Source organism: Falco cherrug, chromosome 5, assembly GCF_023634085.1.
Source record: "Falco cherrug isolate bFalChe1 chromosome 5, bFalChe1.pri, whole genome shotgun sequence".
Lineage (NCBI taxonomy): Eukaryota > Metazoa > Chordata > Aves > Falconiformes > Falconidae > Falco > Falco cherrug.
The window spans coordinates 18,616,571-18,641,626 of NC_073701.1; positions in this window are offsets into that span (position 1 = coordinate 18,616,571).

Below are 25,056 nucleotides of genomic sequence, written 5' to 3' on the forward strand. Positions count from 1 at the left end.
GACAGATAAAAAAAGACCTGTTCTTCCACAATTCAAGCACTTTTCTTCTCATTCCAGGAAGCCCCATAAAGCAAAATGTCTGCTGAATTGGATCCAGTCACAGCTTTCAGTTACATGGGTGAAAACAGAATCTGGCCCATAACAGGATGATCCATTTCACAGGCAAAAGTGCTTTTTCACCCACAAACTTTCAGTAGTAGTTTGTTTGGATTTTGGCACAAATGTTCCAAGCCAGTTTTAATCTTAATTCCTTCTATCCCACAGGGATTTTATTTTTTTACCACTTGACTGGGAGCTATATTTCCATGACTACACTTCTTCAAATGCTTTAAAAAGCGTTCAAAATTAAATGGTCCTCATGATTTTTTTAGCAAAAGCCAATCCTAACATGATAGCCAAATCTAAAGCAACTTTTCTATGGCTGGGAGAATTCCTCTCCTCTAATCCCTGGAAGATGTGAATTTTACTACTGTTACTGTCAGCTGTCAACTGATAGGAGTAGACTGGCTAGGAGGAAGCAGGCAAAGATGAATAAGGTATTCTTCAGTCATAACCTTATCCTTTACATACATGTCAATGGAGATAGGAATCATCCTTCTCACAGCAGGTTTTAGCTCTCATTTTCTGGGTGACGACTGGCCAGTTTTGATGCACAACGGACACAAATCCCAAATGAAGTCCTTCCCTGAAGGAGCCTGTACAAATACCCTTCTGCAATGAACTCTGCCTGCCGTTATTCTTCACAGCGATAACAGAGGCCGAAAGAACTCTTACAGTCTTGTTAAGCTTATATGAAATAAAAGCTACTTATATGTCTCTGAAACCACTTCACAGTGAAGATGGGTAAACACTGGCTTTTTTATGGCTACTTCTGTATGTATTTTCCCCCTTCTCTTAAGGCAGATTCTCAGCATATCGGTGTATAAATAAAGGCAACCTATCCATTTCCCTTCCAGATTTCCAAGAAAAGTTACAAGCCAATTAGCTTTGTATCATAAGCTTTATTGGCAGCAGAAAGCCAGAATCACAGGAACATTTGGTTCCCAGGAATTTGGATCTCATAAGAAAGGGCCAGTGCCAACACTAACCAGAGTGTCTGCCAGTTGTTGTTCTTCACAGCTACAGCTGGCTGCCATTTCCAGCAATGCTGTAGATTGAAGATCAATACCTGATCAGATTCACTTTGCGAGAGGTATAGCATCAGTGAGACATAAGGCGGTTTATGAAAAAAAAGAGGAGGCTGGGTGGCTGCGGCTCCACTGCCCTCTAAGGACAGAAGTTAGAGACAGATGAGCAAAACTCCAAAACCTGGAGGGGATGCTGAATATGGAGGCACTGTTGCAGGGTCCCCCTGGCATATGATGTGATATCTGTAATTTATAGATCCTGAAAGAATATTAATCCTTCGGAAACGAGATCATGTGATTCTCAGTAATGAATCCTGAGCAATTTGCTGCCCTCTACCTTAATCTCAGAATCCTTTCTCCCTCCCTCTGGTCTTATTTTCTCACAATAAAAGGGTGATATTTCTGAGACTGTCACAGCCCCTGAAACATGTCAGAACATTATTGTTGTAATAACTGCATCTCAATATTCCTTCTGTGCAGTCTCCTGGGATATAGAAAATACTGCCTAGGAATCCTTATTTATGTCTCTAAAGCAGAAGGGCAAGGTTACAGCTTAGATACATGAAATGCCCTTCTCCTTTTGCGTTCAGTGTCCCCAGCAATTGCCTCAACAGAGGAGCAGAAGAAAACATTAAAGAAATACAAATGGCCTTGGTCTTGTTTAACTTTTTGGGTCACTCTTTGTAACATAATTATATTCAAGAGACCATTCATCTTTGGTCCACGAGGCCCCCCGCAGCCTTGCACTGCCTGAGTAATTGGTGTCTCTCATCTGTGAAAAGAGGGTAGTAATAATTCTCCAACTCACTGGGATGTTTTAAGGGAAAATTAGTTAACGTACGTAGCATATTCCAAATGCAAAGATCTTTGTGTAAGCACCAAAGATTATTAGTGCATGTGGGTATTGTTGTTCCATGACATGGCACCAGTCCTAAAGGAAACATTTTTGCTTGTTCCTTAATTCATTTATTGTTAGACACAGCTAAGACAAACCAGCCAAGCGGTATTTGAGCTGTGCAGTTTAGTGCAGATTTTAGGAGGCCTTACTTATCACGGTTTCAAGCTGGGTTACTTCAGCGATTTCCAGGGAACCCATCTGCCTCCGTAGCATGGCTCCCTAAATCTCTCCTTGAGCAGCCAGGCCACCGGCATGGCGCAGGGAGCGGAAGAAGTGTGCCATTTCCCAAACGCAGTAATTGATTTAGCAGCAGTTTAAAACAATGTTGAGCATTGTCAAGGATGTTCCTTTGTGGCACTAAATCAAGTTCTTCAAGATGGATTACATACTAACCACATACTATCTAAAAATCTCAAGGGCTGTTTATTGTTCAACAATTTATGATAGCCTTGTTAGAGTACTGCATATCAGGCATCTCTGGAGTATGAGAAGAAACAGAGACAAATAGCATACAAACTATATTGAACAATTCATTACTTTATATTGTCGAAACCTAAGCACAGCATGCAGATAACCCTTTTATGCACGCTGCCTTATTGAACAATAATCACTCTGTAATGTTTCAGATATTTAAATCATATTTATAATCACACATTTTAATGCAACATCCCTCATAAAGTTCTCAAGGCGTTTTACAGGATGCATAAAACATGGAAAAATACAAAATCTTAAAATGCAGATTCACCTACCACAGGCCCTGGAGGCAGGCTAATGAGGTAGATATACAAAACTCTAAGCTGACAGTTTAACTGTTTAAGTAGTGTATATAATAATTCAAACACGTTTTAAGATATCCTTAGTTATAAACCTGTTCTTTAACTAAATATTTGGGCTAGGTTGTATAAGTGCTTATTTTCAGTTTACAATTATGGTAAGAAACAGCAACATTTTTTGGTTGCTTATTTAGAATCTTCTCCTTAAAAGCTTTCACAGATACCAAGCTGAAACATAAATTACTGGGGCAGGTTTCCAGTGTGTTTGCTGAGCAGTGTTGTATATAACAACACCTCTCCAAAGAGGACCAAAACCCTTGCCTTGATCCATGGGCCACATGACCGTAAGTCACATCCTCACAGCTCCAGCTCTGCTAGTGATGTCCTGTGTTGGCTGGAACAAGTCATCCCGTGCCTCAGTTTTCCAGAGTATTTAGAAAGATTTAATGACTCTTCTGTTTCAAGCTTTTGATATGTGTGCATATGTGTGCAGGGACTACCCCATATTCATGGTCATTGATGCTATTCAGCCAAGGCTCCCGTTCATTCTTGTGTAAAAAAGCATTTAAGGATGCTTTCCTGAATTGGTGACCAGCACAGCTGGCACTACACTGAGCATGTGAAATGTGCAGTCAGATGATGACCTTTTAGTGCTCCACAGCGTACAGGCACCTGAGGTGGACTGGGTTTGCCCAGTGGTATGTTAAGTCTTATTTATAGAAATGCAGCTCTTCCTACGAGAGCAGGTAGTAGATAGACTAGTAGTAGATTAATTTCTTCTCTTTTATTAGCATTCTTTTTGGTAGACCACAGCTTCCAAAAATCAAGGTTCGGTCAATGAAATGTCATGGAAGTGTTTTTGAGCAAGAATTGTTTTAATTCTGTGCCTCTGCCTGTAGAAAATTCTGGAGGTACTTGCAACTTCGTAGTTTGTTGGGTTTTTTTGTTGTGTTTTTTTTTTTTTTTTTTTAATTTTAACATATTTCACTATGAACAGAAATATTTTTTAGTATGTTGTAATGTGTAAAAAGTGTGGGAGGGTTGGGATATTTTTCTTGATGGCACTGTGTGCATGTGTCTATATTCTCATGGCATATTTGTGGCTTGGATTCAAACTATAGATCAATTCTCATTTCTCGACTTCCAGACATTTCCCTCTTCTTTTAAGTTAACACTTAAAAATAAGGATCAAACGGCAGGGAACTTTAAATAAAAGTACATGGTATTTTAAAGTTTAAGGGTCTCAAAACCAGTACCTTATAGTTTGATGAGTGATAACAAAGCAAATAAAAAACCAGAAGCCAAAACCCTTGTGGAAGAAATAGAGCAGAGAGAGACCCTATGGTGGAAAAAAAGCCGATCTACAGCTTCTATAGATAAGAGCAAATCTGAAGATTCGTGATTCTTTGTGATTTTCTTTTTTAAGATTATAATGCTATTTTTACAAACCATTTATGTCCTGAGAGATGACTATGGGACATCTGGTTTTGGCTAATGCTCCAAAGGATGGCACCTTCCCCTGGCTGCTTTCGCAGCTGGGTGGTTAGGGAGGAAGGCAGCAGGTAAGAGCAGTGGGTGAGGAAACCTAGTCACAGCTTTTTCTAGTTTACTGCATGCTCCAGAGTCAGGCGTCAAGTGCAGTGGTACACAGTGTTTTGCCATACTGCCACATTTTTATCTTGAACTTCAGCATGTTCCTTGTTTCTTTTGGAAATGGCTTTGTCTAGGGCAACAGGAGAAACTCAGCAGGAGTCGCTGCCATGCACGGAGGCCAGGTACACAGGGTCAGTTTCTTGCACACCACGGTTTCCTGCAAGCCCTGTCAAGTTGGTTGGCTTGGGAGACACCATCTTTCACAAGGGTAAAACCAAGCCAGACTGCTTTTCAGTGGTGCCTTACCTCCCTGGGAGACATCAGCCCTGGCCCACAGGTCCTCAAAGATCCTGATCCTGAGCTCAGAAGGAGCCAGGATCCCCAGTCAGGGTTATAACTTCTATTTGTGCCTCAGCCCTTTCCAAAGGTAGGGTTATAACCTTCAAACTTTCACTGCAAACGCTGTTTCAGAGAAGAATTTTATCATCCTTGCAAAATGTTTGTATTCAAACCTATAGGAGAGAGAGGGAGAAAGGAAGCTGAGTGAGAACTGGTTTTTCTGGAGCCTACTGCTGGCACCCAAGAAAAAAAGCTTATGCCCACAGGTCGCATCAGCTCAGGATAGCCTGAGCTTGCCCATCCTTAAGAACCCCCTTACGAAACGCATAAATGATGTTGTGTTACAGACAGCAAAAAAGGCTGGAAAGGTCTGTCAGTGTGAAGGTACAGTTGGAACTAAAACACAGGGCATCAGTCATCAGCAGGGACAAACTGCAGAGACAGTCTCCGATGACTTTCCACTTCGTTGTGCCGACACTTCCTCATTTCTGTCTGAGTCAAAAAAATACTGCTATTTTGGATGCAAACTTATATTGAGCTTTCTCTCGTACTTTTCTACATGTTTTTGTTGTCTCTTTTCCTGTCTAGTCATAATTTTCACCAAAAACAACATGTGAGGATGAGTTTTAGTTAGTGGCTTGAGCACATGGTAGGTTATAGAACTGTGAGCAGTCAGAGACTGTCAGCCTTACCTAATGGAATAACAGATAGAGGGCGAGAATAATAGCTCCCTTGTCTGCTAGTCTATTAATAGAGGAACCATCAATATTGCAAAATGACTGGTAATAAGAATATTTTAAGGATGGGGTTGAACCTTGAAAATAAATGAACTTTCATTGCTAGCAGGATTGTTACAGCATAAATTAAATGCTTTGAGAAATAGTTTGTTTGGTTACCAGGCAGAAATATAGTATCAAATGTTAGTTATTGTTGTTATTTCTTATTATTCTGCTTTTTAATGTTTAGTCATTCTTTTTTCCCTTTAGCATCTGTGTCCAAAAAATACATAGACTTCTGACCTAGGAATATATTTATACAACATCACAAAGCTTTTCCATGGCAACAGGCCTTGTCAAGCTGTCACAAACACCATAATGACAGATTTCCAAGCAGTTCCCAAATAAATATGATCCTAGCATGTAAATGGAGAAAAATGATTTTTGTAAGTGACGTGTAGTTTGAAGCACCTGGGCCCTGAGGTATGGTGCAGACAGAAGAGTTAAGAGCCAATACCACACTGGGAAAACTAGTAGGAAATTCAATATGCAATTAAGACTGAAGCCTATACATTTGCAAAACAAAGGACAATAAAAGTTAGTTCTGGAGACCTTTTGTCACAAAACTAAATATGACTGACTTCAGTCAAAAGACTCCTCAGATGATTAAAGACCACTTCTCAAAGGTTGAAGGACTGGACCCTGCCTAGTGAAGAATGATTTAGAGTGATAGCTGGCACTGGCTCTGTGGTACATAGATCTTCAAAAGTCCCCAAAGAAGTCAAGGAATTCAGGACTGGGCACCCTGATCTCAAAAATTATCTTGAGGCATATTCTGCTTTTGAAATGTTTTCTGCTTCTTCCTGAATTCCACTTAAGTTAGCAGTATTAGTAGGAATAAGGACCTTGGGAAAAAAATTTATTTAGAAATTAGTTTCAGCTATGACTTATGGGAAGCAGGTTTAGGCTGTCCTTCCCCTTGATATTTTATGAGTGCCTACATTTAAATAGAACGTCTCTTAAGGAGGCATACTCTCATCCACCTACCTGTCAACAAAGTACCAGACCATCCTAAGCGAAGCCAGATTACGTTCTGTGTATAATTTTAACTTAATGGTCATAACAGTGGAACTCTGATACTACCTTTTTTTGTGTGCTATTGTACATTTCTTCCTCCATCTGCTTCTCAGAACACCCTCCAATAGCCTTACCTTGCTTTTTTCCTCCCCTTACTCTCAGCTTTATGCCTTCACTCATGCTGCTTCCTAACACATTAAACAGCCTCCATGACCTCATCTGTCAAACATCCTTTTATTCACATCCAAAAATCTCTTAAAACCCACCTCTTCCAGTAAGCAAGCTTTCTCCTTTTATCATTTATAATTCTGTCTGTCTTTTTTTTTCTTCTTGTCTCTCTTTATTTTTCGTGTTGTAACAGACAGAGCTGGTAGTATCATCAGTAGCTAAAATTGCCTGACATTTCCCATTACAAGATTTTGTTTTTAGTTGCTTATAATTTTGCAGCTTTAAATTACTTGGACTGAATTTTTCCATGCCAGGTGTCTCAAGCAAAATTTTTCTGGAAAGTTTCAGCTAGACTAGTTTAGACAGCTCTGAAAATGCAATTAAGGAAAAATGCCATGGTTTAGCCATTTGAAAGAATCCTTACAGGCACTTTGCTCAAAAGCACTAGCAGCTCCATGTTTTGGTGTAGAGATTTCAAGGATGCAGTGAATTCCTTGCTTTTTGCCTGGGGCTGCTTCCGTCTGCACCCCCAGAAAACTGTCAGCCTGTGGCCATCCCCCAAAAACTCAGTTAAACTCATACTTAATGGAGAATTGTGAGACGTTGGCAGGTATATTCTCTAATGCAGTAGGGGCTGGAGTGGAAAAAGTTAAGAAATTCCAGAATTAAGGTTGCTTTTGTAGCCTTAATTAGACCCCCACCTTCTGTGTAAGCCTTAGCATACTATATTTAATTGCATGATCACATGCAGATTTTTTTTCCCCACTGGACCTGGCCTCATGCAGGGCACAGGCCGCGCCTGTGCAGTCTGTGGTGAAGAAGGGCTCATTTGTTTGCCAAATCTGAAAGGCAATCACTCAGGAGGACTAGGCATGGGAATTAAGAAAGAGAAAAAATAGCTTGTATGTTGCGTAGTTGAACACTTCCTGGAGATTTGGATGTTGCCTCTGTCCCTGCCAAAAGAGGGAAGATTTTAAGAGGTATTTAGCTGAGCACCTCCATGGAAAATATTCACTACCTACTGTTCCGTGAATGAACTAGGGATTTTAGAAAAATTGGAATCGAATCACATATATAAGGGTAATATGAAAGTATACACTTGAAAGAAATCTGAATTAAAACTAAAGATACTTAGTACCCAGGTTTTCCGTGTTCTGCTCTATAGCTTTTAGTCTTCTTTTCAACTGCATAAAATATGTGTGACACTGTTAAGCCTCCACAGCAAGTTAGATCAGGACCCCATCTCTCTAATCCCAGTCAAGGTAAATCAGGTAAAAAGTTGCATTTCTGAATAACAGTTTCACTAGTTGGGCACTCACATATCCAATATATGCAAAAAAATAATTATTATCAGGATCTGGACCTTGTTTAAGACAAACTGCCACAGCTGGTGTTCTGGAAAGTAGATCATCACAAACAACAGATAATTTTAGCATTTTCACACAGAATTAAGGCAGGGGGGAGGTATCGGGCTGTCACAAAGTTTTGAAATGAAAGTCTCATTCTCATCTGTGCAAATCCAGATCTGGGTGTGGAAAGGGATACCAAGGTGGTGTGCAAATAGGATTGTGAGGATGGTGGGATGGAGCCTTTTTGCGTAAATGGGAAACTGTGCTTGCGGACACAAAAGTGGTCATTTCAGTAAAAGACTTGGGAAAACAAATAAGGAGGTGCTTGGCACTGTGGCAGCGTTTTATCAAGCTACAAAGTTTTTCAAAGTTTTCCATGAGGCCCTGGACGTGCTGCATACACAGTAAAAGAAAACAACAGCTAGTAATGTTTGGTCAGAGCAATAGCTGTATCTCAGTGGATACCAATCAGTTGCCAAAAACTACTGTGTATACATGACAGAGGTTAAAATAGCTTGGAAGGTTTTATTTCTGAGGCTGCTCTCTTTATAACGTAATTTATTAGTCATATCCAGTTAGCACTCCCCAGAAGTGAACCCAACATCATCACATTAAGAGCTGAGAGCAAAGAGGATAATTAACGAAACAACTGCTTCCCACAATTATTATTCATATACTTAATAAAGGATTTACATTTCTTAAAACACGGTCAAAGCCTTTTATCTTGAAGTAATTTCTTTTCTTTTATCAAAAAGCAGCGCAAAAAGCTTCTATGTGGGTCAGACTCTCATTGCACTGAAGTGAGCTCCTTGTTTTCAGAAGACATGTGGATTGATATACCCCTCACCAGCACATTTCTGTACACAGCAAGGCAGGAAAGCTCTCTTTGAATTAAGAAATGGTAAGCCTCATTCATGAAGGCAGAAGTTTTATGGAGCTTTGAATTTGTTTCATAAATATTTTCCCTGTATTTCTTTTCAGGATTAATTATGAAAACAGTCTAAAAGAATCCCCCAAAACTCCATCATCAAATTAACTCAGAGCTCCACATCGCTGCTGTGGAGCAAATATCCCTTGTAAATGCTAGACTTTTTGAGAGGGGTGGGTCTTTGTAAAGAAATTATTTTTGCTCTGCATAATATGACCTTTTCTTGATCAGCATTTTGTCTCATCTCTTATACTTGTTTTCCTGAATCTTCCCTAAGCAGTCTGAGAGCTCAGTATAGGCTGAGCAATACCTTAGACTCCACAGACTTCCACTGAGCTTCTAACTAGGTTAAACATGTTCACCCACCCTTATTCTGAATTGCCATATGCCTGCAACTTCAGTGAGCTTTGATGGATATAGCTGTGAGGAGGCATTTCATAAAGACTCCCAGCTCTTATCTTCAGCTAATTCCCCACCAACGACCAAATTGTTTACCCACACAACATTTTGCAGTTATTGAGATTTTTTTTGTAAACCCTGCTGAAATTCCTGGATTTTTTGCTTGTTATCCCCACAAGCAGGGGACAGGAAGCAGACAAATGTATTAACCATGCTTTACAGGTGACAAGACTGAGGTACAAGCAAATGAAAAGCCTTGTGCAAAGTCATGCAGCGAGTCATTTTTGCCAACATCTCCAAGATTTCTGACTTTCAGGACCAAACGGACCGCTATATGATTACAAACTGCAACTTGTGTCTGTTCTTTGAGCAAAGTAAACCAGTATTCTTGGCAAGCACGGATTTTGTTCCTGTATTCTTCCTCCCCAAAGATGACACAGAAGTGTAGTATCCTAATTCCAGCTGCCACAAACCTGTTTGTGCAGAAGGACCCAAGGTCAGAACAGTTAATCCAAAAGATCGTTTCACAGTGGATTATCTCAGGTGACGTTCTTTTTTTTTTTTTTTAAAAAAAGCTCCATATCACACATAGACCAAAGTTCATGTAACTCTTCCTCTGGACCCTTCTGTCTGTCACATCATGTTTGTTGTCACTGGGAGGTTAGTGTCTAGGGGAAAGCGGTGGAGACTGCAGTGTTTTGTAGAGCATTGCATGCACATCAGGGAGAAGAGAACGTGACGATGGTCTGATAAGGCTTAAGCATAGACATTGCTTTACCTAAGGGGTGGAATATTTCTTCTGCTTGACACAGTCTTCATTTCAACAAACTTCAAGATAGTAGAAGCCACATTTGTGCTGTGAGCTAGAAGTGCCAGGCTTTTACCTGGGTAGACATTCTCTGGGAGATTTCTGCAATCCAGACATCATTTCTGTCTCCCTTTCTGGAACACAGAAAAGTCTGGAGATGCCACATTTCCATGAAGCAGAAGAGAAATAGGTTATTAAGGGCTTGCCTCACATAAGCTGTGTAGAAAGGATTTTGACTTTGATGAATCAAGGGAAAGTATGAGTAACTGAAGGCCTAAGCCACTGGATGTCCGACTGTCTAACACTTGTGCTTCAGCTTACAGAAGCCCAAGTCCTGAACCAGTGCACTATTATGTAGAGTTGAACAACTATCTTAAAACCCACCTCTGCAAGCCTCCAGATACTCATGTTGAACACTCTCACAAGACTTGGAGATCAAGGGATGTGAAGTTTTTATAAGACTTATCCACTGACCACAGACAACACTTTAAACTCGAGTGCTTCTTCTCCTCATCTGTGAAGTTGCCTTTTGCACACCCATAAAAAGGTTGATCGGACTGCCATGCTTCAGGGATAAAATACAAATGCTGTAAAAATTGCTGTTTTCCTTAATAGAGTGAATATTATCAGTAAGATGATGGTGAGAGACATCACAAAACAGCAGTGGGAGATGCTGTGCTGCTAAAGATAGCCTTCTCTGTGCCATAAAACAAGGGTCCCATCCATTTGTACATTGTCTTTTTTGCACATGTCCTCCTACAGCCCCATCCACCTGTGAGCTCCTGCCTTTGCCCACCCATATTTGTGATTTTGTGTCCTGCATTGCTGCTTGGCATAACCATGCTCCAAGCCACACTCCATAACTACACAGCAGTGTCTTGTCTTCAGCAAAGCCTGACTAGGTATGTACCAAAACGCATCCATGTGTTATGATGGGTCCACCCCTGCTCTCCCTTGTTTGCCCAACCCCAAGCTGACCCCGTGGGGTGAGCCTGGACCAAGCCCTAGGAACAGCTCTGCACCATTCCAGGTCTAACTCCCCTCCCCACCCAGTTCTGCTGCCTACTGCAAATCGTACAAGGTTTGGAGTTCATTGCTTGGATTCTCATGCTAGTATGCTGGTAGAAAGATGATCTGCATGGGGGTTTTTGAATGTCTGCCTTTTTTTTTTTTTTTTTTTTTTAATCAAGACCTTTCTCTATGCTTCTGCAACATCAAAGGACAGGCTAGTCCTGTGCATGTCCATGGTTAGGCAAATGCCTCTCCACAATGGTGCTGCACCTGAGAAGACACAGTCCTCATGCTGCCTAATCCAGGATGCACTGGGGTCTGTTTCCCAACATTTTTAGTGTAGAAAACCCCTACATTTTCTCATATTTCCAAGGCATTCACCATGAGAGGAGATTCCATGCTAAATTTAAGCGTGAGATACAAGTGGGCACTGGCAGAAGATGTACATACCACAAACATAGTTTCCAAACTGCTGAATTGACATCCATATTTTCTGTAATGGTCTGTCAAACACGCTACATATGGACCACTGTTACCTTAAAAATATACATGTGCATGATGTATTTTAAACCCAAACAGCCTTCCCTGCAAAGCCAGTGCAGGCAAATCTCCTTCCTACCTCCTCAAATGGATGGAGCATTTGGATACTGCTTTCTGGATACTCCCGGAGCATCAGTGGTGGTGAACACTTCACTTGTCACCAGTCCTCTTCTGCTTGGCCCCCCCTCCCTGCTCTAGCAGGATCCAGCGGGCCCAAACCTCCATGGGGGTGCAGATCCAGCCCCTGCCTTGGGCCCTCCATCAGCAGGGTTTGGGGATGGGGTAAGTGCAATAGGATGGGGGGGTCCTCTCACAGATTAAGGAACAGTGGATACAGCTGGGTCTTATACTCCCCAGGAGGACACTGGTGTTTACCACTGCCATATATAAATAGCCAAGCTGGAGGCTCCATGAAGAAGGAACACATATTTAATATATATGTGCTTTACTGTAGAATTCTTGTGTATTAATGCACAATATATTGATATTTACTGTGAGAATTCATGCTCCATAAACATGGAATTGTTCTGTTTTCTCGATTTGTGCCAGTTTCCTATAAATACAGAAATTAGGTAGTTATCCCTAAAGCTATCTGATAGAATTCAAAAATAGATAAACAAAGAATAGCAATGCAATTTGGTCATTAAATTTTTTTTTTAAAAACCAACAAACAAAAAATATATCTGCCCATTATCCTTTTGATGAATCTGGCCTTTTGCCTCAAAACCACTACCAATTTCAGCTGGCATAAGAGAAACGTTTTATGAATACTACCCAATGTTCACTGCACTGAACTGGAAATGCTAGTCAATAACAGCTCATTATCATTATCCAGATGAGAGGCAAATTAAGCTTGGGAACACTATGCTAACGTAATGTAAAGGTTGAAATGCAAAGCAGCAGAAGCAAGAACAATTTGGGCTAAGATGCTCTAGACAACAGCTTAAGGGCTATTGTGACTGGATCTGAATTTGTATTTTTTTGAACAGGTTGGAGCACTCTTGCAAAGATATAGGTGGAACACCACATGTATTCCTACAGAATTTATCTTTTCCAAAGAATGCTGATTATCAAAATAAAAAAGTTTTGCAGGAAAGATGGAATACAGTTGAGGCTCTATCTAAAACTGGCCTTCTTCCTTGATAATTTGCCTTCCCACCACTTCAGCAGCCTTCTTGAATGGCCTAGTTCCCAAGATCTTGTCAACCTCTCCTGCCAGTTATTTCTGAGATACTGTCAGTTTTGCACCTTAATGACTCAGCAGACCTCAGCTCCCATACCAGCCAAGCTTTAAAAACTCAAATTCTTCAGCATTTCAGGTGGGAGGAGAAGGAGCCAGTTTGCAGCTTCCCAGAAATTTGCACTTTGATTGCTTTGGAGAGTGCTGCTACAATGATGTCCCTGTGGTAGGGAGCTCAAGTTTCAAAGTCTGGGTGCCCAAACTAAGTGCACCAGGTAAGTCTGAACTTTGTGACTCGTTTTTTCCACAATTTCAAATCTTACTTTGCAATCAGCATGAAACTGGGTTTTTAGGAATTAAAATCTTTGAAAGGGAGGCTACACCTCCTTCTGCATGTTGAGTCAGAGCAGCAGCACTGGCACTCAAAGCAAATTCCCTGTTTTCCCCTATGTGCTGCACATTGGTTTGGTTCACAGTGCTGCCACGTGTCCACGTGGGATCCCATGGGGCAGCAGTTAACCTAGATGATGTTTCTCAGGTGTGTGTCAGTGTCAAAATTCTGACTTCTAAGAAGTTCAAAATCCCACAGCTGAAAACAAATGAGTGACAGTGGAAAGGCTGTTAACCACATCCATGGGAGAGTTATTCATCCAGGTGGAGCTAACTAAATCTCATCCAAGGGAAAGACATCTACCACACATAGCACAGCTGCATTGATCCAGCCATTGGCTGCTTCAGTCTGCTGATCTGTGCTGATCACAGCAAATTGCCTGCTTATTTGATTGACGTTAGAACAACTGTAGAGAAAACTAGAAATTACTTGTACCCAAAGTCTACTAGCCTTATACTTAAGAAAAATAATGAAATGTATACAAATTAAATTAATTTGGACATGATGCCACATTTTACAGACATGTACATCATGTGAGGTCAGAACTGGAGATTTTTTGGGCAGAAATGCCATGCAATTATGAAAAAATAGGAATCTACAGGAATACTGCATATCCATGTATTTTACAGGCATATTTATTTTATTTCTGTCTGTGAAATTCAGTAGGAGGATAGATATCCAAATTTTGGACTTGTTAATTCTAGTGTAGATATAACTGGATTTTATTTAGTGGGTATTTTGGTTCAAATTTGTTTTTCTTTTAAATAAAATAATCCAGAGGTAATAAAGTCCATGGGTAGTGGATTCACTTATGGCGAGTAAGGGAAGTGTTAATGTGGAAAAAACCCCAGATTAGACTATAGGGTAAATCTAAATAAAAAAGACAGTCAGTGTAAAAAATGACAACACATCACTGTGGAAGATGAGAATCAATGCAGCTATTTTACATGACAGATTTTCTATTCAGACTAAATATATTCTGTCTTGAGCATATTGTGTATTGCCCTGACATCATTTTGCCTTTATTCACATACTGTGGTAATGCTATCTACAGCATATAGACTCCCATTGACAGCATTTTGCCTTTCCTCAAATCATAACATTGTCTATGCAGACATCCACTGACATTGTTTTGCCTATATTTTCCACTATAGACTCACAGTGATATTGTCTGGCATTTCATTATGTTACATCTCAGCAGGATTCTGTGGGAGTTTACACCAATTATTAAAAGTTGTAGTCAGGCTCTGGAGTGCTCTAATAACAGAAATAGGCTTCTGCTTCTTATTGAAGGATCACAAAACGGTGCTTTTATAGGTTTCTCAGTTTTTGGTCAGTCAAGTAAGTAGGTCCCAGATGAGGAACTGGAACTCCTCATCCTCTGGATGAAGAATGTAGCCTCATCAGCCACTGGACTGCTCTGCTGAGTATTGTTTCAGGTGCTTGTTGCTGACCAAAATACAGGTGCCGGCCAGGGCATCTGCTGTAACACTGCTCTCATGTCCCTGGATAGTGAACAGGAAATTAGTAGCCAAATGAAAATTGTATTAGAAAGGGGTCTGCAGGTGGAGAGTCTTACTGGTTCCTGTGTGCTTCTGTGGGGGAGTAAGGCGAGCTGGGGCAGGTGGGTCCCAGCAAGGCTGAGGGCTGCAGACTCCAGCATGCTTCATCCCTTCCCTTCCCTTCCCTTCCCTTCCCTTCCCTTCCCTTCCCTTCCCTTCCCTTCCCTTCCCTTCCCTTCCCTTCCCTTCCCTTCCCTTCCCTTCCCTTCCCTTCCCTTCCCTTCCCTTCCCTTCCCTTCCCTTCCCATCCCATCCCATCAAATTTCTACTTTTAAATATATAATTTTCCAGGTGCTTGAATGAAAGTATTTTGCTAATTTGGGAGCATTTCAACAGTATGGCTAGTGTGACCATAGACATTTTGACAGTTTAGATGGAGTTAATACATGTATAACTGTGCTTTTTCTTATTTAATGCATTTCAACTGTTATTGGTATAACCAAACAAAATAAAAAATTGCCAGCACAGAGTTATACTAGTGAAACCATGGTCTCTGCTGGCCTGTATGCTGTAGGATGTCATCTCTTCTCCCAGCTGTCTGGGAATACCTGTCCATCCAAATGTATGCAAGGTAGACCCAGTTTCAGTCTGGAATAGATGTGCAAAACCCTTTGTGGAAAACGGGGATTAAGATTAATACTGTGGCATGTCACTGTGTCCTGATATTTCTGACATCGCTGGAATCCCTTGCAATATACCAAGTGTAAATGAAGCAACATGGGGAATGTGATTTTAGTGGATTCAGTGCTGTATCATCAGCTTGCCCCATTTGTATTATTTTATAATACACATGAAGTATTATCATGGTTCAGAGATGTGTGCATCCATGGGTTAAGAAAAGCTCAAATAATTTTATTTGAAAAGACTTCTAGGGTTTTATAATGCATTCATTCTATCTGGTAAACAGAAAGCTGGTGTTACTTCTTTTCATTTTCTCTAAGCAAGGAAGCCTTTCCAAGGTATAGAAAGCATTTATCTGCTTTAGTCAAGGTGATTTCCATACCAAGGCCATTGTCCCTGCAGTGAAACTGTGATTATGTGGAGAGTAATTGTGTGTGTGCATGTCTGTATACCTTTACATTGTTTCCAGATAAAATTAATGAAAAAGCCCACAATGAATACAACAAAAATGTGCTTTGCCTGCCTTTAAGAGCAGCATTAGTATCTACTTCATATTTTAATAAATTACTGTGCTGTGTGAAAGCTGTACCTGTTCATCGTTTGCTGAGCCAGAATGGTCTTCATTATGCTGCAGACAGTTTGCTCCTGTAAAATGCAACACAGTCTGAGGCACTATCATCATCAGTAGAAAAATAAAAACTTGTCATGTACAATACTGACGGCAAAATAGAAATGCTTGGAAAAGACGATTATCTATTGAAATATATATAGTCCAGAGGGCAAATGTTCATTCAACATATTGACAACAAACACATAATGTCTTTTATGGAGGCTGTCTTTCTAGTTCTCTCTGTGTCTTTGGATATCTCAGCATATGTACAGGACATTATTTCATCTATCAGCCCAAATCCTAAACCAGCGTCAAGTGCCATTGATCTGCAGAGTTTGCAAATGCAGCCATCTGACAGTGGTTAAAAGTGCCTGGTACCTGTGTCTTGCATGACACAAACTTTAAATCACAAGTCTAAATATAGTTAAAATTAGATTTGTTTTGTTGTTTGGTTGGGTTGATTTTTTGTTTTGTTTTTTTTTTTTGTTTGTTTGTTTGTTTGTTCTAAATATGTTACCGTTAGTAAGATGGTGCCCGTTACATTTTTTTCTAACATGGACTGGAAAGTTTTTAAATTAACTTTTCCATACAGTAACATGAATCCCAGATGAAGAGATGTCGTACAGTAGTCACTTTTTTATTTTTGAACACAGCCACATGTGACTTGCAGAAAATGGTTAAAACAAAGTGAAACTGTCAGACTTTAAAGTGGGATTTAATTTCTCTATGAGCTTTGTCTATCATCTGATTCGTAATTATTTTATTTCATACTCTCATCTTGTGAGAACTTGTCAAAAAGCTTTTGAAATCCTAATAAGTAGGTTCACAGGGTCTTCTTTAGCCACAATTTTATTAACCTTTTCAAGAAGACAGAAAGCCTTTAAATTAAGCTGATCTTCAGGCAGCTAATTTTTGTAGTGTCAGAAAATCATCGACTTCCGTAGTTTGGGCTATTCTTTCATATATAAACATTTAAAAAATAAAACTGAAACAGCTTTTAATGCAATCTGTGTTTACTAATATGAGCTAATAAAATCACATAATATTATTTTGTATTGTGCTAATGGGTATTGCATTATGCTGTTTGAATGCTATATTAATTGATGCTGTACATCACTACAGCATTTGCTGTGCAACCTAGAAGAACAATTCTTGAATTTGCTAATACAGTAGACTTACTAAAGCCATAAAAATTTTTAGAGACACAAAAATATGAAAGATGTGTTGAAGAGGTTTATTTGTTTTCCTTGTTACCGCATTAAATTATTTTGGATTCAGTATGCCATCTAAGAGAAGTATTTGCTACCTGTTTGGGAAATCCCAGATACACTTTCATGTAGCTCCTAGGAGCAAAATCTACCCTTCAACCTGAGACAACAGTCAAAAGGTAGGAGCAAAGATGACATTTGTCCTTTTTAGATAAACACATACATATTGATACATATATATAATGCGTATATAATGTACAATACCCTATATGTACATACCATGCATGTGTATACATGTAGAGGAATTGTAGAGGAATGAAGGTGGGTTAATTAGCATTGATAATATACAGCTGTGGGCTGGCTTCAGGGGCGGTGGGTTGGCTGATGTGGATAAGGCGCAGCTGTGGCTGTTCCTGCTAAGTAGTTAAATAGCTCATAGGGGTGTGGAAGAGGGGCAGCTGGTGAAGAGGGACTGGGAAGAAGCAGAGGGAGGAGATAGAGTGCCCTGGAGGTAGGAGAGACAAGGAGAAGGATGCAGCAGAGGCAAGAAGCAGGGTGAACTGGCCTGAAGAGGATGAAGACACAGCACAGAGAGTAGATGAACCTTTGAAACCTTGTGGGGAATCGGTGACTGTGCCAGGGCAAGGCATGGGAGCTACTTACTGAAGTTAACCTGGTATGGGATGGTAAAAGCCTTGTTGCAGCCTACTGGTTTTGATAGTGCTGTGACATATACACACACACACGTATATATAAATGCATGTATATACACACAATGTGTGTCTGTACCCAAGTAACATTTACTCTTGCCAGGTTGGGTACTGCTGGCAGCATAACTGCTAGAAGCCACGTGCTCAGCACAAGCTGTAGAACTCTCTAGAAGCGCTGTATATATACATAGACATCTTCCCTATTTTGGATGGGACGCTTTTGCAAGTCCTGTGTTTTTATTCCCCAAAAGAACTAGTTAATAAATTGAGGTGAGATCTACTTCTGTGAGCCGCAGTGATGTGAGCATAGAAATATCCCATGGCTTTATCCAGCTTGTCCTCAGATTTGGGGCAATAAAAGAGAAATACTGAGAGTTTGCAATAACTCCCTAACATCCAGTAAGAGGATTTATTCTTCCTTTGATTGAAAAGGAGGGCAGGACAGCGAGGCTCAATTGAAAATTTCTCAGCAGATACATCTATCAAGAATTTGACTACAAGCTGCAGCTGCACTTGGGGTGCTGCAGTCAAAAATAAGCAAATTGAAGGAATAAAGAGCTAGGCCAGGTGTAACATTAACTCAAACAGTCATTAGCACAGTCTTCAACCCACCAGATAAAACTTTAGGACTGCAACAATTATCTTTGTGTTGAAGCTCAGCCAGGACAGATTGAATCTAGGGCAAGACATGGGTTTAGGCTAAGTTTAACAGGAAGGTAGCAACCTTGTACCATCATTGTTTCAAAGCCAAGTGCTGAGGAAGCTGCAATGGGCCAGGAGGAAGAGGTGAAAGCTGGGTACCCATCCATGCTTCTGTGCAGAGCAAAGTACCTCATGAGGGCCAGAGGTGGACTCCAAAATGTCACCTCTATGGGGAATCTTAATTTATCACTGCAAGGATAATTTAAAAAGAAAGAAGGAAAAAGCTTCTTGTGTTTCCCCATCTTTCAGAAGTAAAAAAAAATAATAAAAAAATTTCCAAAAATCACATACACCAAAAATAATGATTGTTACCTCAGAACAGATCAGTGCCCAACTCAAAGTAGCAGTGGGCAGAAGGAAACTTTTCATACCAAAATGCCCAAAAGTATGGAAGTGACCAAAATCTATTTCATAACCCCTGTTGAATTTTGACACTAGTACTGTTTCTGTATTGTGGAGCAAGCAATAATTAAGTATCTGAAATTCAGCATGAGTGTAATTTAAATGCATACTTCTGCTGAACAGGGTTTGAGAGCTCCTGAAAACCTATGGTGGCAATGATGTAACCTGACCTATTACCTTAATAATTTTATGTGCCCCACTATGCAATTCATGCGTGGAATCACTAGCAACAATTACAGGAGCATCGGGTGAGATATAATATGATGCAACGTGACAGCTATATGGTAGTTTTATTTGTTTATTATCTTGAAGAGCCCTTATTGAAAAAAAACAGGCTTTGCACTTTCTTTCTGCATAGAGCAGTTGTGACACTCGGCACCCACTTGGATCCATGCTTTGACCTGGGTCTTTAGCTGGGTAGTGGCTGCCTGACATGCTTGACATATCTCAGTACTTAAAATGGGCATTGGTTTTACTCTGTAGTTCTAATGGTAATACTTTGTTGTAATGACATCAATTTGATTCATAGATAGTTTTACTGGGTGACTTCCCACCAAATGTTTAGTCTTGCATCTGAAACACAAGATTCCCAATATATATCTGGATGCACAGTCCATTGATTAGCTTCTATTGGTATTCTGTTTAGCATTCTCCCATTGTTCTATCTAAATGTTTCAAGAGGAGGAATAGCACAAAAATCATGCCACCTTCTATATATTGTCTTCAAGAGTATTTAACCAACACTTGTACTCTATTTCAGCTCACAGGCAAACTCCATTACTTTTATCTTACCTCTTTCTGTGGTCCCAGAACATCATCATGCTTGAAAGACATACAAGCTTCCCAACTCCAGACATCTGCAGAAGGTGACTCTACATCAAACGGGACAAGCGTCTATCTGTTGAGTTTCCTGGATAGACAAATGTCCCTGTGTATGTACAATGAGCCAAATATTTCTGAGAGATGTCAGGCTTACTGCTCTTGTACTACCAAGTTTCCTGCACAGGTACATTAATTTTAATAAGTCTGTGAGGTGTCAGGCTTACCACACCACATGGTAGCAGCCCTAAGTCTGTTACTTCTTGGAAGTGCCCAGCTTGCTGCAGACATGTAGCAGGGTGGCCTCACGCACCTGGGACATCTGAATAATAGCCCACAGTGCAGTGGGAACAGCTCTTCTGGCCAACCTAGTGGACAGCTATATGAAACCCTCCAATTCTGACATCACAAATATTTAGAGTCAAAAACAAGCACCATGACCAGGAAGCCCATGTATGTGGTAGCTCTGAACTGTACGGCACAGTCCTTTCACAAATTAAAAGCTGTGGGTCCATATTTTGGGGTATCAAAACATGTTAGGCATGTTGAAAAATCACAAATTCCTACACCCTAGAATACCATTATTAGAAAGATAAGTATCTCTAAAGATATCAAAATATCCACTATTATTTTTAAATTATTTGAATTTCTCCTCCCCTTTTGGCAAGAATTCCGTGGTGCAGTGTTAGCAGATAAGGATTTGGCATCTCCAGTGATAAAACACAGACACTTTTCTAATTCTGTTCAACTCTGTATTATATAGTGAAGAGTAAATTAATTTTGCAGCGCTAGATCAGATGAGTGGCAGTAAGACAACCACAGAATCTTTAGATAAGAAATTATTTTTCTTTAATTATGCACTCTATGAAAAATACAAATGCTGCCCTCAGAACAGTGATTCATACTTATCCACATGTCCTGATCTGCTTCAGAAAATATGACTGTCCTTCAAACCCTCGCACTAGCTATTTACTGTGTGCGTTTTATGGCCTGGGTCCTGGGATTGGAACTGTTGTGCAGTGGAGAGATGAGGTAGCCCGTGGGCCAGCACTGATTAATTTGCATTAAACAGCAGGATGGAGCCTGAACTTCTTCAGACGCATCAGTGTGCATCAATCAATCAACTTTGTTTCTCTAGTGTGAGTGTGCGTGGGTTCGAGTTGGACACTTTAAATATCCCCAGCATCAGTAATGTTCCTTCTTTCAAACAAGCTTAGGTAGGAAACAAAATTGTCCTTTGCTTTTGTAGATATCATTATGTAGATTGCCTTCACAGGTCATGCTAAGAAGCAATGAAAAAATGCAGCCAATACATGAATAAATAATAATGCGAAAAAATGTCAAATAATAGCTGATTAATAAGCAGAAGGATTATATGCTACAGCTGCTAGGCACATGCAGCTTCCATGAGCGTCGACGAGAAATGCATGCACGGAGCTGTTGCAGTGCTGGATGCAGAGCCGCCACTCTCTAGCATGGTAGTCCTTCCAGACTGCTAACACAAATGTTTATCCCTCCAAAAGATACATTTTCTTTAGTTTTCCCAATCATAAGTTCAAGAGATACTTTGCTCAATCTCCCTTCCAGAATATATTAATTCCAAAGAAGTGGTTTGTTTTGTTACTTTTTTTTAATGAAAAAAAAAAGAAGGAACAGGAGACAATTTTTTTGGCTGAGGACCAATGAGAGCAAGTGAGCTAAATTAATTTGAGAAACAAATTGTGTTAAGGGAGGGGCGGGGAGCTGATAGATAAGCAGTCATGGGAAATCTATCTAGAGGGAGGACAAACGAGCACAACTTGACTTTCATGTAACCCTTAATCTATTTATAGGAGGAAGAATCGGGAAATGAAGTACCTCTCAACAGCAGTTTAAGTCAACAACTAAAATTAATTGCCTTCACTTTCAAACTACAGTACTTGTGCAGGCTGCACATGAACAGCCAATTTCACACTCCTAGACTCTGGCAAAACGTTGACAAAACAGCCTCCTCAGAAACAGAGAAAAAGTCAGCCCTGCCTTTCCTAGCTTTTAATAAGCCTCCTGTTTGTCAAAGGGTGCAGAAAGTGATCTTGCGCTGCAGAAGCAGGAGACCATCATTAAGATCTATCCAGTTTTGCCTCTGCAGCTTGAGGATATAAAGTGCAAATATTCGCTCGTATCAGTTGGTACCGAAGGTCATGGTAGCCTGTATGGCAGTATAACACTGCACACCTTGCACCCGAGAAGCCTGGCAATGCCAAAGGAATGGCTAAGCATGCAACTTGGACCCTGCCCATCACGAAAAACGTGGGTGCCATTCCACTCTTGCACCCACCCTCTGGGGAGGTGGTGCACGGGGCTACCCAGCCTCTCACCTAGTCCTAATGCCGTAGGGCTCCAGCCGGCACTGGTCTGACCCTTCCTGGCCGCGGGGCTCCAGCCTTTGGCTTTGAGACACGGAGCTTCTGCCAGCTCCAGCCAGCCTCAAGTCTGCCCCAGGGCAATAGCTAAGCTGTGGCCAAAGCCATGCCGCTGGCAGTCCTGCTTCACCCCCCCGGCCCAGGCTGTGGCCCTTGCCACCGGCCAGCCTCAGCACCGCGGCTGCACCTCGGCACCGAGCTCCAGAGCAAAGCATGCATTGGCATAAATAGTCTGTGAACTTAAATCGGTCAGTTAGTCCCACTGCCTTCAGTGGATGTGATTTAATAAAAGCAGACTTGCACTATAGAGCCCTCATTACTATTTTTTTTTTTTTTAATTTTTCTTTTGGGCTGCAGGTTGGGACAGTCATTAACTTTTTAGATTTTTCTTCCTTTGCATAGCCTGATGGCATACCCACCCTCAGTCTGAATGCTCAGCCCGCTACTGCTGTGGGTGCTTCTTAATCACAACAGCCTTGATCTCTTCCAAAAGTTTTAGGTAACAAACATAAGCTGGAAGCTCTGCAACCAGCAGACCGGACCCTTGGTGCTGCCACTTACCTGCTGCCTAACCTTGGCCAGATCACTTAAAGCTCCGTGCTCCGTTCACCACACATGAAGACTGAAGTTTGGTCAAATCAGTACTGCTCTTGAACCCAATTTTTTTACACCGTGTGTGTTTATTTCTGCAGGCTGAGGAAACACAAGCTGGACGTAAAATAAGATCTTTTTCATTTGACTGTTAAATGAGATCTTTTTGAGGTACCCACAATCTGCAATGGGAAGAAAAACCTTGTCTGTCAGCCTTAGCCTACCTCAGATCTACTAACTAAATCTTAAAATAAATGTAAGTAAACATGGGGTATGTATATGCTTATTTATATGCTGTGTTTACAAGAAGTTTTGAATTCCATCTCATTGTTTGTAAATATTCTATATAACTCATCTGTTTTTATGTATTAATTTGTATGTGTTCATTTATTTTTGGTAACAACCTGTTTTATGGAAATATTTTAATAAAAATCTGTGAACATGAGGAAAAGTAGAGCACAATACAGATGCACAAACAAACGCTCGCTGCATGACTCTGAGGAAAAAAAAAGTGTACATGGAATTCACACATCATCTAAATAGAGAAACGTATAAAATAGAAATGCAGAATGAACTGAGCGTGTCAATAAAGGCTAAACAGGGCCACTGACAGTCCTGCTTTCCTGGTCTATCCCTCATACCGCAGAAAGGAAGGGTGGGGAGCCAGCAAGGTAGAGGTGTGTGGGTATCCCGATGCTCCCTGGTAAACGCCTGTGGGATGCAGGCAGGAACACAAACAGCCGAGCAGTGGATCTGTCCCAGCACTCCAAAGTTTTGGAGGGCAGTGCTGGGTGGAGGGAGGGTTCCCCGGGAGCCATGGCAGGGGTGTGTGGAGATGAGACCCTGGCAGCACGCTACCCCGACACAACAGCCTCACTGCTGCGCCAGCGCCGCTCCAGCATGCCTTCATTTATCAGTTTGGCTGGGTTTAATATGGCTGTCACAATATTTCCAGACTCACTGGGCGTCATGTGTCTTTATTAAAGTTTGCTGAGCATTTTGAGATCTTTTGACGAACGGTGCTAAATGCCAGGTGTTATTTTCACTTTTCCCCAGTCGTAGTTAATACAGTTGTCTGCTGTTTTGCTGATTGCTACAGTTACTGCAGATATAAAGACGTGCTAAGTAATAAGGCTATCAATCAAATGATGCATGGAAAAGCTCAAGGGGTGCTTCAAAAAGTACGGAAGACTGTTTTGCTTTTGCTGGGACTTGCCCTGATGCACAAGGAGAGAGAGCAGGTAGGAGCTGGCTTCCCATCGTGCCACAAGCAAGCAGCGTGCAAAGTTTGTGGTGTGTGTGGTTCATCTTAGGAGGGCTTTACTCCTCCATGTGGTGTCCTGCTCTCAGCCTTGGACCTTGGGTTTGGATCAGGTCAGCTCCAACCCAAATATTTAGTGGGACTTTCTGTCTCTGCCCATCCCTCACATGCATGCAGGACGTCCATGAAGATCTTGGAAAGCCTTGAAGGATGAGGGAGGGCCATCTGACCCAAAAGCAGCATTTGCCCTTTTTTTTGTTCTTAATCAGCAGCATGATGTGGAAATCCAGCTCAAATTTCCTCGAACAAAGCCCTATTGCCCAACTGTAAAGCTGGGTGTGATTTCTGAAGTGCTGACTCCTGTGGTTTCGACATCTCCCTTTCCCAGATCGGGCGTGATGGAGGAGGCTCCACCTGGAGCTGAAACGGTTACAGGGGGAAGATGCAAGTGACCTTGAAGTTTATAGTAAGGAGTGTTTTGGAACACAATGGCAAATTTTGTAATGAAATGCCAGAGCTGTTTACACTTCAGAGAGGATTTTTGACCAAGTTCCACGTCCAAGGTTAATAATAATGTTTTGGGCACAGGAGTCATGGAATAAGTAAAAAGTTGGCTCAGAAATTAATGATGAAGAATGGGAAAAAAAAAGAAAAGAAGTGATATGAGATAAATTATAACAGAAGGAACTATAAACTAGACCAGAAAGTAAAGCATGAAGATACAGAAGATTGCAATCACATCAAGGCTCATAGATAAATATGAGTCCTTCAACATGCTTGTTTGACATTAGCTTGTGTGTGCCATGAAACACTGGAGGGAAAAAAAGAAAAAAAAGTAACGGAACAGTCAAGACTAAGGCTTTGGTCGGTA